Genomic DNA, 14168 nt, shown 5'->3' with positions numbered 1-14168 from the left:
GCTTAGGCTGAAAGTGCAGCTACAAAGCCCACTAGGTACAATTTCTCATATGATCGTCTAAAGAGCTTGAACAAGCATTTATCTGACCAGGAAAATTGTCTTTGCAGTATTCCCCCTTCCCTTCCTTTGAGCCCCAGGAGCCGATAACCCAGCTATTTGGACAAAGATAAAAGAAGGAGCACAGGTTCATTGAGTTGGAATGTGATCTTCACAACACTGACAGGTTATTAATACAATCATTATTATCTTGATTTTATGGATAAAGAAGCCGATAATCAGAGAGTTTAAACTACTTGTTCACACAGTCACATAACAGCTGTGTACCACACAGTGCCTCACACCAAGGAGACAAGACTTGAACCCAGGCCTTCTTTCTTCAAGTCCTCTTTCCATTTCCTACTGCAGAGTTCTTCCTGCTGTATAGCCTTGCCTCTTTCCTAAGAAACTAAATCCTTCCTTGACTTCCCCAAAGTCATAGTAAAATTTCTCCCTGAGGAAAGTCTAGTCACAGAATAGGGTTCTCTTGACCCTTTGAGGAAAATATCAAGGGAAATTCATTGATAAATTCATTCAATGAACACTTATTTATTAAGGCTTACAACCATATCAAAATTCACCTTGGTGAATTTGTGATTTTTGAGATCTGCTTTAGCTCTCTTTTTTCTCAGGGCAATCACTCCTAATGGGAGAGGAATGTTTTGGGATGGTGGGGCCTTTCCAGGGCCCTTGAAATCTCACTTCTTGAATAGTAATCTCTTTCACCCATACATAAGGGACAGACCATCATCATCCTATGGTTTCCAGAGACTTAAACATGGCTTCCATTCAGATTTTTTTGTTTGGTTGGTTTTTTGGGTTTTGGGGTTTTTTGGTGAGGCAATTGGGGTTAAGTGACTTGCCCAGGGTCACACAGCTAGTAAGTTTCAAGTGTCTGAGGCCTGATTTGAACTCAGGTCCTCCTGAACCAGGGCCTGTGCTTTATCCACTATGCCACCTAGATGCCCCTATTCAGATTTTTTAACAAGCTTTTTTCTCAATAGCCTGTAAAACTATTTTTAACATTTGCTTTTTAAAATTTTTAGTTCCAAATTCTCTCCCTCCTTCTCATGCCCCCTCCTTGAGAAGGCAAGCAATTTGCTATAGACTATATACATGTGCAATTATGCAAAATATATTTCCATATTAGCCAAGTTATAAAAGAAAACAGACCAAAATAAATCCAAGAAAAATAAAGTTTAAAAAAGTATGCTTTGATATGCATTCAGACTACATCAGTTCTTTCTCTAAAGGTGGATAGTATTTTTATCATGTCCTTTAGAATTGTCTTGGATCATTGTATTGATGAGAATAGCTAAGTCATTCACAGTTGATCATTGTACAATGTTTCTGTTACTGTGAACAATGTTCTCCTAGTTCTGCTTTACATTAGTTCATATAAGTCTTCCTAGGTTTTTCTTGAAAGCATCCTGCTCATCATTTATAGCACAATTGCATTCCATCACAATCACATACCACAATTTGTTCAGCCATTCCCCAATCTGTGGGCATCCATTCAATTTCCAATTCTTTGCCACCACAAAAAGAGCTGATATAAATATTTTTATATAAGTCCTTTTCCTTTTTCTTTGATTTCTTTGAGATACAGTCCTAGTAGTGGTATCGCTTAGTTTAAGGATATGACATTTTTACAACTTTTATAGCAAGTTTCTCTGATAAAGATCTCATTTCTCAGATATATAAAATACTGAGTCAAATTTATAAGAATAAGTCATTCCCTAATTGATAAATGGTCAAAGGATGTGAACAGGAAGTTTTCATAGAAAATAATAAAGAAAAAGCTAGCTAAAATAATATGAAAACATGCCTTAAATCACTATTGATTAGAGAAAAGCAAATTAAAATAACTCTGAGGTACCACCTCACACCTATCAGATTGACTAATATGACAAAAAAGGAAAAATTACAAATTGTTAAAGGCTAAAATTCTAGCTAGACTGTCTAAAATCTAATGAGTGGTCACCAATAAATTATAAGCTTTAGCAAGAGTTAGACTTTTAAGCATTTATTAAGGAGAATAAGAATTTGGTAAAGAGAGAGAGAAAGGCCTACATTCATCTATCTATTAAAGGGAGAGCACATTTCTTGCTCCCCTCTCCACCAGAGTCCCCAGGAAAGAGCGAGTCAGAGAACCCATGGTCTTGCCCTCAGAGACGTTCACCTCATGGCGCAGCTTTTCTACAGTAAGTCTCCAGCAAGTGGCATCATTTCAATTGTTACAAAATGTTGATAGGGATATGGGAAAATTGGTACACCAATTGTTGGTGGAGTTGTGAACCAATTCAACCATTCTGGAGAGTAATTTAGAACAATGTCCAAAGGGCAACCAAAATGTGCATACCCTTTGATCCAACAGCACCACCACTAGGTTTATATCCCAAAGAGATCATAAGAAAGGAAAAAGGACTTACATGCACAAAAATATTTATATCAGCTCTTTTTGTGGTGCTAAAGAGTTAGATAATTGAGGAGATGTCCATCAATTGGGAAATGGATGAACAAGTATATGATTGTGATAGAATACTACTGTCCTATAAGAAATGACAAGCAAGGTGCCTTCAGAAAAACCTGGGAAGACTTACATCAACTAGTGCAAAGTGAAGTGAACAAAACCAGGAGAACATTGCTCACAGTACCAGCAACATTGTACAGTGATCAACTATGAATAACTTAGCTCTTCTCAGCAATACAATGATCTAAGACAATTACAAAGGACTCATGATGGAAAACGCTATACAAATTTAGAGAAAGAACTGATGTACTCTGAATGTAGATCAAAGCATACTATTTTCGCTTTATCTTTTTCATGGTTTTTTTCTTTTGGTCTTTTTCTTCTCTCACAACATGATTAATATGGAAATATGATTTACATGACTACATATATAATCTATATCAAATTGTTTACCATTATAGGGAAGGGGAGGGGGGGAAGTGAAGGGAGGAAGGAAGAAACTTTGGAACTTAAAATTGTTTTGATGAATGTTAAAAATTATATTTACATGTAATTGGGAAAAATAAAACACTATTTTTTTTGTGAGGCAATTGGGGTTAAGTGACTTGCCCAGGGTCACACAGCTAGTAAGTGTTAAGTGTCTGAGGCCAGATTAGAACTCAGGTACTCCTGAATCCAGGGCAGTGTTCTATCCACTGAACCATCTAGCTGCCCAACACTATTTTTTTAAAAGAATATGACAGTTTGGGGGGGGGAGGGAGGAGCCAAGATGGTGGAGGAAAGACATTAAATGCACAGAGCTCATGATTCAATTACCCCCAAAACAACAATAAAACAAGCCCTGGAGCAGCAAAATCCACAAAAAGACACCTGAGATTATTCTCCAGATTAAAGGGGGCCATACTGGGCTGCGAGCAGAGTCCAACCCCGGCATCGTGCTGACACAGAACCCAGATGCAATGTAAGAGGAACTCACCCCAAGCCTCTGAATTAGCTGCAGCACTGGCGTCTTCTGCAACTAAGCTTACTGTTGGGTAAGAGGTCTAAACAGCTGAGCAGGGGTGTCTGTGGGACTTAAGGAGGAATTCAGCTATTGCACCCCAGCAGGGAACCAGGAATCCTGAGCAGAGGGAGACCCAGGTTGGGAAGGGGAGCAGGCTCATCAAAGCTAAGAACCACGTCAGCACTCTGCTGGCTGGTTAACTAGCAAATTGGCTTGAGGTTACCTTCAGACCAGAGAACAAGCCAGGCAAGAGAAAAACCTGCCCTCCCTCAATGAAACACCTGGGGCCCCCTGAAGCTTTGGACAGTGTAGCTTGGAAATAGGGCCCCACAGTCAAATAAAAAATGGCAAGATGAGCAAGCAAAGAAAGTTGAGAACAATTGAAAGTTTCTTTAGTGAAAAGGAAGATCAAGGTGCACCCTCAGAAGAGGATAACAACCTCAGGGCCTCTACATCCAAAGCTTCCAAGAAAAATATGAATTGGTCTCAGGCCATGGAAGTGCTCAAAAGGGACTTTGAAGAGAAAGTAGGAAAGATAGAAGGAAGATTTAGAGACGTGGAGGAAATAATGGAAAGAGAAATGAGAGCAATGTAGAAGAGTTATGAGAAAAAAGTCAACAGCTTGAAAAGCCAAATGGAAAAGGAGATAAAAAAGCTGTAAGATGAAAATTATTGACTAAAAACTAGGATTGAATAAATGGAAGCTAGTGACTTTATGAGAAACCAAGACACAGTAAAGCAAATCCAAATTAATAAAAAAAAAAAAAGAAGGCAATATGAAATAGAAAGAATCAACCAATCACCTCTTGAAAGAGATCCCAGGGGCAGCTAGATGGCGCAGTGGATGGAGCACTGGCCCTGGAGTCAGGAGTACCTGAGTTCAAATCCAGCCTCAGACGCTTGACACTTGCTGGCTGTGTAACCCTGGGCAAGTCACTTAACCCCAATTGCCTCACTAAAAAAAAAAAAAAAAAGAGAGAGAGATTCCAAAAGGTAAACCTCCAGGAATATTATAACCAAATTCCAGAGCTCCCAGGTCAAAGAGAAAATATTGCAAGCAGCTAGAAAAAAGGAATTCAAATACTATAGAGCTATAATAAGGTTAAAACGAGATCTAGCAGCATCTATATTAAAGGACCGGAGGGCATGGAATATCATATTCCAGAGGGCAAAGGAACTGGGACTACAGCCAAGAATCACATACCCAGCAAAACTGATTATAATCTTTCAGAGGAAAAAATGGGATTTCAATGAAAAAGAGGACTTTCGGGCATTTGTGATGAAAAAACCTGAACTGAATAGGAAATTTGACTTTCAAATACAAGACCCTGGAGAAGCATAAAAAGGTGAAGAGGAAAAAGAAATCACGAGGATATAAAAAGATCAAACTGTTTACATTCCTACATGGAAAGATAATACTTAGAACTCATAAGAACTTTCTCAGTAAAGGAATGCATAGAGAACACAGGTCTGAACTGAATATGAAGAGATGATATCTGTAAAGCATTTATGTTTTGTTCTTTGTGTGGCAAACAGGGTGGGGTGTCTTATGTCTGGAGCCAGATTTGGGCTCGGGGCCTCCTGGGTCCAGGGCTGGTGCTTTGTCCACTGTACCACCTATCTTACCCATGATAACATCTTTAAAATAAGGTTGAAGGGGGGCAGCTAGGTAGCGCAATGGATAGAGCACTGGCCCTGGATTCAGGAGGACCTGAGTTCAAATCCGGCCTCAGCCACTTAACACTTACTGGCTGTGTGACCTTGGGCAAGTCACTTAACTCCAATTGCCTCACTCCCCCTCAAAAAAATAAGGTTGAAGGGTAGGAGGAATAGACTGGGGGAGGGAGAATAGGAGAGGTAGTTCACATGAAGGAAACAAGAAAAAAAGCTTATGGAGGGGAGGGGAAAAGGAGGAAGAAGTGGGGGAGTGAGAGAACCTTACTATCATCAGAATTGGCTCAAAGAGGGAATAACATATATACTCAAGTGGGTATAGTAATAGATTTTTGCCCTGAGGGAAAGTGGGAGGGGAGGGAGATAAAGGGGGTGGGGAGAAGAGGTGAAAGAGGGAAGGGCAGATTGGAGGAGAGAGCAGTAAAAAGCAAAACACTTTCAAGGAAGTTAAAGATGTTCTGCATAACTGCACAAGTATGACATTGAATTTCTTGATTTCATAGGAAGGGTCAAGCAAGGAGGTCGGAAGAAAAATTTAGAACACAGAATTAGCTCAAAGACCTTAATCTCATCAGAGGGAGTTCAAGGAGGGAATAACATTCACACCCAATTAGGAAGAGTAATCCATTTAACCATACAGGAAATTAGGAGCGGAAGAGGATAAGGAGGTAAGGGTGAAAGAAGGGAGGGCAGAGCACGGGAGGGAGGCAGTCAGAAGTAAAACACTTTTGAGGAGGAACAGGGTAAAAGAAGATAGAAAATAGAGTAAATATCATGGGAAGGGAATAGGATGGAGGGAAATAATTATGATTCTTGACTATAATGGCAAAACATATGGTACATACTTTGCTGGACTATTGTGAAGAAAATTATTTGTCAAGTTTAAGGTACTATATAAAAGTTATGATGAACAGGATGCTATCAGAAAAGCCTGAAAAGACCCACATGAACTGAAGCAGAGTGAAATGTACTATATACAAAATAACAACAATATTGTAAGATGATCTGCTGGGAAGCATGTGGTTATTTTCAGCAAGGCAATGATCCAATATAACCCTGAAGGACTTAGCAAAATTGCAATGCATCTACAGAGAAAGAACTGATGGTATCTGAAAACAGATTGAAACATATTTTTTTAATTTTTTTTCTTTGACAATTCCTTAATCTGAAGCTTTGTTTTTTAAATGTTTTCTCTCACAACCTAACTAATGTGGGGATGTTTTCCATGATTACTCATGTATAACGTATATTGAATTGCTTGAGTTCTTGGGGGTGGGGATGGGAAGGGAGGGAGGAAGAGAAGTTGGAACACAAAGTTTTAAAAAATTGATGTCAGGGGCAGCTAGATGGTGCAGTGGTTAAAGTACCAGCCCTGGATTCAGGAGTACCTGAGTTCAAATCCGGCCTCAGACACTTGACACTTACTAGCTGTATGACCCTGGGCAAGTCACTTAACCCCCATTGCCTGCAAAAAAAAAAAATTATGTCAAAATTTGTTTTTACATATATCTTGGAAAATAAAATTCTAAACAAAAAAAAAATACTCTCCCTCATCCTCAGTTTCTCCATTAGTAAAATGTGTATAATAATATCTATAACATATTTTATATGAATGGTTATTCTGTATCAGTGGGGAGAGTTTCTATACCAAGGAATTCCCTACACTGCTGACTTTGTAGGTTGGAACCTCACCATAGGATCTATTTCACAGGACTTTTGTAAAGATTAAATGATATAACATATTTTTAAAAAAAAAAGATGATACATCTTTTCCTCTCAACCTAGCGTCTTTTGATTTTTCTCCTTTGTTGTTGAGTCATTTCAGGTATATCTGCCTCATCTTGACCCCATTTGTAATTTTCTTGGCAAATATACTAGATAGAAAGGCTTGTCATTTCCTTCTCCAGTTCACTTTACAGATGAGGAAACTGAGGAAAAGAGGGTTAGATGACTTGCCCATGGTCACACAGCTAGTGCCTGAGGCTAGATTTGAATTCATGAGAATGTCTTCCCAATTTTATGCCCAATGCTCTACCACTGTGCCACCTAGATGCCCCATTCTTTCCTTTAATTGCTATTAAAATATTTTATAGAAACAACAAAAAAAAAGAGTATGATAGTTTTATAACCGTTTGGGCCTAGTTCCAAATTGCTCTTCCAAATGGTTGGATCCATTCACAACTCCGACAGTTCATTAGTATCTCAATTCTCCCACATCCTTTCCAACATTTGTCATTTTTCCTTTTCTGTCATACTAGTCAATCTGATAGGCATGAGGGTGTACCTCAGAGTTGGTTTAATTTGTATTCCTATAACCAATAATGTCTTAGAGCATTGTTTTTATATGACTATAGATAGCTTAGATTTCTTCATCTGAAACTGCTTGTTCGTATCTTTTGACCATTTATCAACTGGAAAATGACTCATATTCTTACAAATTTGACTCAGTTCTCCATATATTTGAGAAATGAGACCTTCATCTGAGAAAACTTGCTGTAAAAAATTTCCCCCCATTTCTTGCTTTCCTTCTAATCTTGTTTCTGCAAAACCTTTTCAATGTAATATATTTAATGTAACCTTTAATGTAATCAGAATTATCTCTACCTACTATTCTATGCTCCTCTAATTTGCTTATTTTATCACTCTTTATATTTAAATGATCTACCCATTTTGACCTTATCTTGGTCTATAACAGAAGATGTTGGTCTATACTGCTTTCTAGTTTTCCCAGCAGTTCTTGTCAAATGGTGAATTCTTGTTCCAAAAGCTTGGATCATTGCATTTATCAAACACTAAGTTACTATGTTCATCTACTACTATGTACTGTGTACTTAATCTATTCCATTGATCCACTCATTTATCAGCCAGTACCAGATTGTTTTTATGATTACCACTTTGTAATACAGTTTGAGATCTGGTACTGCTAGGCCACCTTCCTTCACATTTTTTATTGATTCCCTTTATATTCTTGACCTTTTGTTCTTCCAGATGAATTTCATTATTTTTTTCTATCTCTATAAAATAATTTTTGGTGGTTTGATTGGTATGGCATTGAATAAGTAAATTAATTTAGGTAGAATTGCCATTTTTATTATATTGGCTCAGCCTACCCATGAGCAATTAATATTTCTCAGTAGTTTAGATCTGACTTTATTTGTGTGAAGTGTTTTGTAATTGTGTTCCTATAGTTCTTGGGTTTGTCTTGGCAGGTAGATTCCCAAGTATTTTATATTGTCTTCAGTTGTTTTACATGGAATTTCTTTCTATCTCTTCCTGCTGGACTTTGTTAGTAATATATAGAAATGCTGATGTAAATTAGTTTTTAACACTGTAAAGCTACCACAGATGTGACACTTACAATGATTTTCAGTTTTACTCTATTTTTTAAGCAATATAATCACTTCTTTATTTTTATTTTTTTATTTTTTGCAGAGCAAAGGGGGTTAAGTGACTCGCCCAGGGTCACACAGCTAGTAAGTGTCAAGTAGCTGAGGCCAGATTTGAACTCAGGTCCTCCTGAATCCAGGGCCGGTGCTTTATCCACTGCATCACCTAGCTGCCCAATATAATCACTTCTTAACTGGGTAACGTCACACAATGTACTTCAGTTGCTTCAAACCTTACCTGTATGAAGGAGCTAGACCAAGTCATCTGATATATGATTCTGGGATTTCTCTTTTTTTTCCACAAATGCACTCAGTACAATCTGAATACTTTCACATAACTAGAATAAAAACCTGAAGCCATTTGATCTCAAATCTATGCTCAGAGAAGGCTTTTTATGGAATGTCTCTGAGCAACAGTTCATAGAGCTCAATCAACTGACTTTATTTTCTAAAGTTTTCTTTTCACAAAGTTCGGTAACCTTCAGAAAGCTAAGTTTAGACCATCTCAAATCTGAAGCTTTCTCTGCAAAGCTACGGTCTCTATAGATATGCTGTCTGGGATGGCAGACATCGACAGGATATGAGGGAGAGGGAAAGGATAGGACAGTTACCACTTCAATGTTGCTGAGCAGACACTGAATGATACAATGGCAAGTTGGTAAAATGTTAATGACCCACCAAATTTTAAGTGAGAAGCTAGTCACTAGAAAAGTTCCACACTGGCCCACAAAGAAGACAATTTAATTTTTTCCACAGAAGAATAATTTCTTTAAATTATACAAAATATATTCCATCATACAGAATAAATTGGAACCCAGAACTAAATAGTCGGAAAACAGGCTGAATCACACTTGAAAAATTGTACAAAGCTTTAAATCATTGCAGGCTTCTCCAGGTTGCTAAATTCCATCTTTTTTACATCACTATTCTCTAGGTAATGTTACATACCTACGAATCACAGGACATTATGATTTCTGAAGAATAAAAATTAAAGATGACCCAAAGGGCAACAGAAGTATACAGGATGTGTGTGAGTATACTGCAACATCTGATGCAACAATTTGTGCAGGAGACATATCTGGATCATGTCTGACAAGAAAAGAAGGTGGTGTGAGATTTAAAATTGGATATTAGATCATAAATCTCCCCTACTTAACCCTTCCCTTAACTCATCTCCCAGACTAGTAAATGGAAGAAGCTTCTGGTTTTCTAGATAGAGCCTTTATTGTATATAAGGTGTTGTTGATTAGAAGGATAGGAAAACAGAAATACAGTACAAATCGTCTTAAATCTAGGCTTAGTCTATATTCCTTATAAAAACTCACCAAACCGATTTAGGCCACCTTTGGAGTGAGTCAGACCGTCTGTGCCGCGCCGCCCGGAGTCCCGCCAAGCCGGCAAAAAAGGCTACTCCCCTTCTCTCCACCCCGGAAGTCAAAAAACCCGGCAGGCAGTCTGACATGCGCAGCAGGCGGACTGTACCCGGCAGGCAGTCTGACATGCGCAGCAGGCAGACTGTTCATCTCCTCCCCAAAAGGGTGGTCCTTGAAAAACTGGCGTCTTTCAGTTATCCTAGCCGACTGTTAAAAACTTTCATATTTTACCACATTTCCCCCCTTTGCTTCCTCAAGAAATGGAATGTTTCCTTGATGGAACAGTAAAAAGAATATAATAACTTCTGCTGACTAATAATATGCGAACAACAATACAGAAAAGGAAGAGAGGAAAGTTTTGTCCAGAGGGACGATTTTTTTTCTTTCCTCATGAACCGACGCTTTGACATTAGTCTTGCAAAGGGAGAGCCTCTGCAGAGAGTACATGTTACAGATAGTATATAACAGAAAGGAGATAGTAAAAGCTAATAAAGCAAAACAGTTCATATAAAGTCTCTGAGTTCTCTTGTCTTCTTGAAGTGGTAAGATGTCATCAGGAGGAAACTGGATTCTGGTCTGGAAAACTGGATTCTGGACTCTGGTCTGGATTCTGGATTCTGGACTCTGGTCTGGAAAGCTGGATTTCTTCTTTAACTGTTTGAATTGCTGTATTTTTTTTTTTTTTTACTAAACCTTAGCATAGCATTTTGCAATCAGTAACACTTTTTACCACCATGTGTCTGGATCAAAGTCAAATTTAGTATGTGTTCATGACACCTGAAAATGTTATGGAAAGGTTATCATACCATATCTCATGGTTCCGAGACAGCCAGTGATTGTGCTAGGCCACAGGTGAATTCAACTGAGTGAGATAAAAAGATAAGTAAGTTCAGTTAAATTAGGTTAAATTAGGAGGGAGAGAGGATGAATACTGGACTGTGCCTAGTAATTGTGCTCTACATAGTCACCATCATAAGCAAACCATGGACTTATGTATACCTGTCTCTCCTTTTGTTGCACATATATTCTCTCCAGGGCCTGCATCAGAGTTCACAGCAAGTTAGTCTCTGAAATGATAAGTTTCCATATTTCTGAAATCTCATTAATTTCACCAAAGACAATATGATGGTAAAAATGTGTGCTATGCTGCATAACTGAGAATATATTAGTGATATATACAATAATTCCAAACCATACCCAGAGTATAATGACATATAAATAATAAACGAATGTAAATAGCTGATTATATTAGACATTGTTACATAATCTTCTTTTAGACATTATTACATAATCTTCTTTTAGCAATTAGACCACATCATCTTATACATGAATTCTCTAGTATAACAGTAGCAGATACTTAAAGTGGTGATTAATTCATCAAAAAGAAATAAGACTTCAATAAGCAAGATTCAATATTCAATAGCATATACTTAAAATGCCTTTGAAAAGTCACTTAGTTTACAAAATCGGGTTTTTAAAGAAAAGCAAAAGAAACAAAAGTAAAAAAAAAAACAAAGCAAAACCAAAAACCAAAAATAAAAGGCAAAAGATTCGCTAAGCACCCTTTTGTGCTCTTAAAGAATTTAAAGGTGTGGTGAATTCCAGGTCTTTTCAGTGCCTTTCAAAAGTCAAAACAAAACAAAAAGCAAAAAGGATAAAAAAAAAAAATAGGTATAGGGTAGGGAAAAGGGTGGGAGAAATTGAGGTGGGCCAGAAAACTAGGCCATGTGCTTCAGTGCTTTTGCCTGTGGAAGGAAATGCTTGTTAAATTTTAAGGTATTTAAGCTGCTAGAGTTTGGGGTATGCCACATTGTTTTAACTGGTTCCCCAATTCTCTGCATGCCAAAGTGGCAGGGGTTTCTGAATTGTCATTGATCTTTCTAATGCTGTCATAATGTTCTTTATGGTAGAAAATGTGGAGTTCTCTAGCATCAGTTTTGTCTGTGCCACTGATTTTCAATAAAGGCTGATTTAATTGATGAACCACAACATTCAGCTGATGCTGCTTAGCAAATGCTACAATTGAATCATTTCCTCCCCACTTTCCAAATTTCTTTAATTCATCAACATATTCTTCAAAAGGGGAGTCATTTACTATAAAAGACTCAAACTCTTGTCTATGGTTAATCATATAAGAAGCAGCTTCTTGTCTGTGTCTGAGATGATTTCTACAGTGACCTTCTAGCTGGTCTGCTAAAGCCCTAAAAAGGCAATTTCCGTCTCCTGATACTTTACGAAGACTGAGTCCCAAAGCATTTAACTGATCAGTGGGATTCTTAAATGGGAACTTCCTGTTTCCTCTGAACTTTCTTTGCTCTTTAACAGTTGCTATCGTTAGGGTTTTTACCTCTTTAGCGTCTACCTCAGGTCTATCTGAAATCTCTTCACCTATGAATGGTGCAGGCTTTCACGTAGCCTGGTCTGTAATTCCTGTATATAGGAAGCAACAGAAGTATCACCTCCCACCAGTGATGTATAAACTGGGGAAAAAGTTTTAGCTTGGATAGGAGGGTGACCAAAAAGCATTTCATAAGGAGATATATGAAGTTCTCCTCTTGGTCTACTTCGTAGATAGAATAATGCCAATGGTAGAACATCAGGCCATTTCAAATGGGTTTCAGTACATAATTTGCCAATCATACTCTTAAGCTCTTTATTCATACGTTCGACTTGGCCTGAACTTTGTGGATGGTAGGGCGTGTGGAATTTTGGAGTCACTCCCAAGAAAGAATAGATTTGGGATAAAATCGAATCAGTGAAATGTGTGCCTTTGTCAGAATCGATGCGGGCTGGTGGGCCAAAACGAGGTACTATCTCTTTAAGAAGAATTTTGGCAACAAAGGCAGCTGTGGCTCGGGGGCTGGGAAAGGCCTCCACCCACCGAGTGAGCTGATCAACTATAACAAGGCAAAATTTATAATGTCCTGCTTTTGGCATAGTAATATAATCAATTTGTAAGTGCTCAAAAGGTGTATATGCTAGAGGACGCCCTCCATAAGCTTTGGCCTTAAAAGCATACTGATTATAAGACTGACATGTGGAGCAGCCCGAGCAGATTCGAGATGCTGTATTAGTCACACCTGGTGCTATCCAGGTTCTCTTAATAGAGTCTACAATGCCTTGTGTACCAAAATGGCCTTTTCTGTGAACAGAGAGGCATACCTGGTGGTAGAATTTCCGGGGAAGAAATGGCTTACCTTCCGGAGACACCCAGATGCCATTGATCTGTTTCGCCTTAAATTTCTTTTTCCACTTTTCTACTTCAGAATCGTCATAGGTTAGGTTGGAAGGAATATCCTCAGAAGGTGAAAGGTTAAATACATGTTCAGGAGCTTCTAATGCAGCTAGCTTGGCTGCAGAATCGGCTCGTGCATTTCCCTTTGAAACAGGATCACTATTCCCTGTGTGGGCAGGGCAATGTACAACGGCTAGGGAAGAAGGCAGTTTTAGGGCATCTAAGAGGTCCTTAATAAGGTCCCCATTGGCAATAGCCTTGCCCGAGGATGTTAGAAAGCCTCGTTGACGCCAAATCATACCAATAAAGTGGCATATGCCAAAGCCATATTTCGAGTCAGTAAAAATGGTGGCACTCTTATCTTTAGCTATATTACAGGCCTGTGTAAGAGCCACAAGTTCAGCAGCCTGTGCACTAAAATGGGAAGGCAGAGAAGCTGCCCAGAGGGTGTCATAATCAGAAACTACAGCAGCTCCAGTAAAACGGGTTCCCTCTCTCATAAATGAGGAACCATCTGTATAGAGGACAAGATCAGGATTTTCTAAAGGTGTATCAAAAAGATTGTCACGGGGTTTTTCAGCCATATCAACTAAAGAAGCACAGTCATGCAACGGTTCCCCCGAGAATGGTAAGTTAGGGAGTAGTGTTGCTGGATTAAGAACTGTGCAGCGTTTTAAAGTGATATTCTCATTACCTAACAGGGTTATTTCATACTTAGCCAGCCTTTGATCTGAAAAGGCTTGTGTCCTGTGACGTAGTAAGAGAGCCTCCACTTCGTGAGGGCATTGCACAGTTAGAGGGTTACCTAGGACCAAATCAGAGGCTTTTTCTACCAAAAGCGCTGTGGCCGCCACTGCTCTAAGGCAAGGTGGCGCTCCAGCCGCTACAGGGTCCAGCTGAATTGAATAGTAGGCTATAGGACGTTGGTTAGGCCCCAGTGACTGAGTCAGGACTCCAGAAGCCACCCCCCTTTGTTCATGCACAAAGA

Source organism: Dromiciops gliroides, chromosome 3, assembly GCF_019393635.1.
Source record: "Dromiciops gliroides isolate mDroGli1 chromosome 3, mDroGli1.pri, whole genome shotgun sequence".
NCBI lineage: Eukaryota > Metazoa > Chordata > Mammalia > Microbiotheria > Microbiotheriidae > Dromiciops > Dromiciops gliroides.
Note: the sequence above shows the minus strand (reverse complement) of the source record.